Source organism: Cryptomeria japonica, unplaced genomic scaffold (genome assembly GCF_030272615.1).
Source record: "Cryptomeria japonica unplaced genomic scaffold, Sugi_1.0 HiC_scaffold_54, whole genome shotgun sequence".
Classification (NCBI taxonomy): Eukaryota; Viridiplantae; Streptophyta; class Pinopsida; order Cupressales; family Cupressaceae; genus Cryptomeria; species Cryptomeria japonica.
This window is the reverse complement of record NW_026728876.1, coordinates 268,800-272,500: the sequence shown is the minus strand read 5'-3', so window position 1 is coordinate 272,500 and position 3,701 is coordinate 268,800.

Genomic DNA, 3,701 nt, shown 5'->3' with positions numbered 1-3,701 from the left:
GCTCCGATGTGTGCTCCAAGGTGCGGCGTGCACGAAGTCGGACCCCGGTTTGCCCCGGGTGCGCACCTCGCGTGCACCTTGGTGCGCACACCTTGGCTGGGTTGCGCGCCCTGGTGGGCACCATGGTGCGCACCAAGGAGCGCTCCGAAGTGTGCTCCAAGGTGCGGCGTGCACGAAGTCGGAGCCCGGTTTGCCCCGGGTGCGCACCTCGCGTGCACCTTCGCCGCGGTGGGCACCATGGCGTGCACGAAGTCGGAGCCCGGTTTGCCCCGGGTGCGCACCTCGCGTGCACCTTCGCCGGGGTGGGCACCTTGGTGTGCAGACCTTGGCTGGGTTGCGCGCCCTGGTGGGCACCATGGTGCGCACCAAGGAGCGCTCCGAAGTGTGCTCCAAGGTGCGGCCTGCACGAAGTCGGAGCCCGGTTTGCCCCGGGTGTGCACCTCGGGTGGGCACCTTGGTGCGCATGCCTTGCCTGGGCTGCGCACCAGGGCGGGCTCAAGATGGCACCCGCGTTCCTTTTTTTTCACTATCTTTCAAAACGGAAATTTTAAAATCTCATTTTTTTTTGCCTTTTTCTGGAAATTAGTGAAGGCAGCGCATCAAAGGTGCGCACCTCGCTGCCCACCACGGTGCGCAACGCCGGTGGGCACCCGGGAGTGCTTCGAAGTGTGCTCCAAGGTGCTGCGTGCACGTTGTCGGAGCCCGGTTTGCCCCGGGTGCGCACCTCGCGTGCACCTTCGTCGGGGTGGGCACCTTGGCTGGGTTTGCCCCGGCTGCGCTCCGAAGCGGGGTTATTGGAGCGCCGCCTCTTTTTTTGTCGGAGCGTTTGGTGGGGTTTCTCGCATTGGCTCTTCCGAGGCCCGGTTGCCACCCTGGCGCGCACGAAGTCGGAAGTAGGGTTAATTGCCCGGGTGCGCACCTTTGCCAGGGTGGGCACCTTACCTGGGCTGCGCACCAGGGCGGGCTCAAGATGGCACGCGCGTTCCGTTTTTTTCACTATCTTTCAAAACGAAAATTTTAAAATCTCCTTTTTTTTTTGCCTTTTCTGGAAATTAGTGAAGGCAGCGCATCAAAGGTGCGCACCTCGCTGCCCACCTTGGTGTGCTCTGAGGTGCGCACCCGGGAGCGCTACGAAGTGTGCTCCAAGGTGCGGCGTGCACGTTGTCGGAGCCCGGTTTGCCCCGGGTGCGCACCTCGCCTGCACCTTGGCCGGGGTGGGCACCTTGGCTGGGTTTGCCCAGGGTGCGCTCCGAAGCGGGGTTACTGGAGCGCCCCCTCTTTTTTTGTCAGAGCGTTTGGTGGGGTTTCTCGCATTGGCTCTTCCCAGGCCCGGTTGTTGGGTGCGCTCCCACCCTGGCGCGCGCGAAGTTGGAAGTTGGGTTAATTGCCCGGGCGCGCACCTTCGCCAGGGTGGGCACCTTGGTGCGCACACCTTGGCTGGGCTGCGCACCAGGGCGGGCTCAAGATGGCACCAGCATTCCCTTTTTCTCACTATCTTTCAAAACGGAAATTTTAAAATCTCGTTTTTTTTTTGCCTTTTATGGAAATTAGTGAAGGCATCGCATCAAAGGTGCGCACCTCGCTGCCCACCTTGGTGTGCTCCGAGGTGCCCACCACGGTGCGCAACGCCGGTGCGAACCCGGGAGCGCCCCGATGTGTGCTCCAAGGTGCGGCGTGCACGAAGTCGGACCCCGGTTTGCCCCGGGTGCGCACCTCGCGTGCACCTTGGTGCGCACACCTTGGCTGGGTTGCGCGGCCTGGTGGGCACCATGGTGCGCACCAAGGAGCGCTCCGAAGTGTGCTCCAAGGTGCGGCGTGCACGAAGTCGGAGCCCGGTTTGCCCCGGGTACGCACCTTCGCCGGGGTGGGCACCTCGGCTGGGTTGCGCGCCCTGGTGCGCACCAAGGAGCGCTCCGAAGTGTGCTCCAAGGTGCGGCGTGCACGAAGTCGGAGCCCGGTTTGCCCCGGGTGCGCACCTCGCGTGCACCTTCGGCGGGGTTGCGCGCCCTGGTGGGCACCATGGTGCGCACCAAGGAGCGCTCCGAAGTGTGCTCCAAGGTGCGGCGTGCACGAAGTCGGAGCCCGGTTTGCCCCGGGTGCGCACCTCGCGTGCACCTTCGGCGGGGTTGCGCGCCCTGGTGGGCACCATGGTGCGCACCAAGGAGCGCTCCGAAGTGTGCTCCAAGGTGCGGCGTGCACGAAGTCGGAGCCCGGTTTGCCCCGGGTGCGCACCTCGCGTGCACCTTCGCCGCGGTGGGCACCATGGCGTGCACGAAGTCGGAGCCCGGTTTGCCCCGGGTGCGCACCTCGCGTGCACCTTCGCCGGGGTGGGCACCTCGGCTGGGTTGCGCGCCCTGGTGCGCACCAAGGAGCGCTCCGAAGTGTGCTCCAAGGTGCGGCGTGCACGAAGTCGGAGCCCGGTTTGCCCCGGGTGCGCACCTCGCGTGCACCTTCGCCAGGGTGGGCACCTCGGTGCGCACACCTTCTCAATGTTTTCTTGCCTTTTCTGGAAATTGGTGAAGGCAGCGCATCAAAGGTGCGCACCTCGGTGTGCTCCGAGGTGCGAACCCGAGAGCGCTCCGAGGTGCCCACGAAGTCGAAAGTCGGGTTAATTGCATTGTTTTCCCCGGGTGCGCTCCGAGGTGCGCAACATCGGCGCGCACCAAGGAGGGCTCCGAAGTGTGCTCCAAGGTGCGCACGATGGCGTGCACCTCTGGTGCGCACGATTCGGAGCTCGGTTTGACCGGGGTGCGCACACCTTGGCTGGGTTGCGCACCTTTTGTGCGCTCCAAGGTGCGCACGAAGTCGGAGCTCGGTTTGCCCCGGGTGCGCACCTTCGCCAGGGTGCGCACCTTGATGCGCACGCCTTGGCTGGGCTGCGCACCTTGGTGGGCGCCATGGTGCGCACCTTTCGTGCGCTCCAAGGTGCGCACGAAGTCGGAGCTCGGTTTGCCCCGGGTGCGCACCTTGGTGGGCGCCATGGTGCACTCCGAGGTGCCCAAGATTGGTGCGCACCAAGGAGCGCTCCGAAGTGCGCTCCAAGGTGCGCGCGAAGTCGAAAGTTGGGTTAATTGTCCGGTTTGCCTCGGGTGCGCACCTTGCGTGCACCTTCGCCAGGGTGGGCGCCTTGGTGCGCACACCTTGGCTGGGCTGCGCACACCTTGGCACCCGCGTTTCCTTCATTTTAAATTTTTTTTTTTTACAATCTCTCAAGTGGGAAATTCTATAATCTCAACTTTTTTTGCCTTTTCAGGAAACTTTTGAATGGAGCGCATCATTGGTGCGCTCCGAAGTGTGCTCCAAAGCTCTCTCCAGCTGCGTGCACCTGCCCCGGCCGCGCACCCGGCCCCGCCCAGCTTCGCTCACCTGTCCCGGGCGTCTGGTGCGGAACCTTAGAGTAAGAAACATCACCGTGCACCTTGGCCAACGTGCGCGACTCGACCGAGCGCGCACTGGCCGAGGTGCACACCGATTTCACCTGGGTGCGCGCGCAGCACCTCGGGCGCACCGGGGTGCGCGCACAACGCCCGGGTTGCACCGTGGCCTGTGTGCTCGGGGCGCCTCGGGTGCGCGCTCGGTGTCGCCCCCGCGCGCGCGGTAGTGCGGGCAGCGCACCCCGGCCCGGCCCGGCCCCGACGAGAACGCAAACGGGCAAAAGGTTTATTCAAATAGCATTGCGATGCCCGGCGAAAAACTAAAAA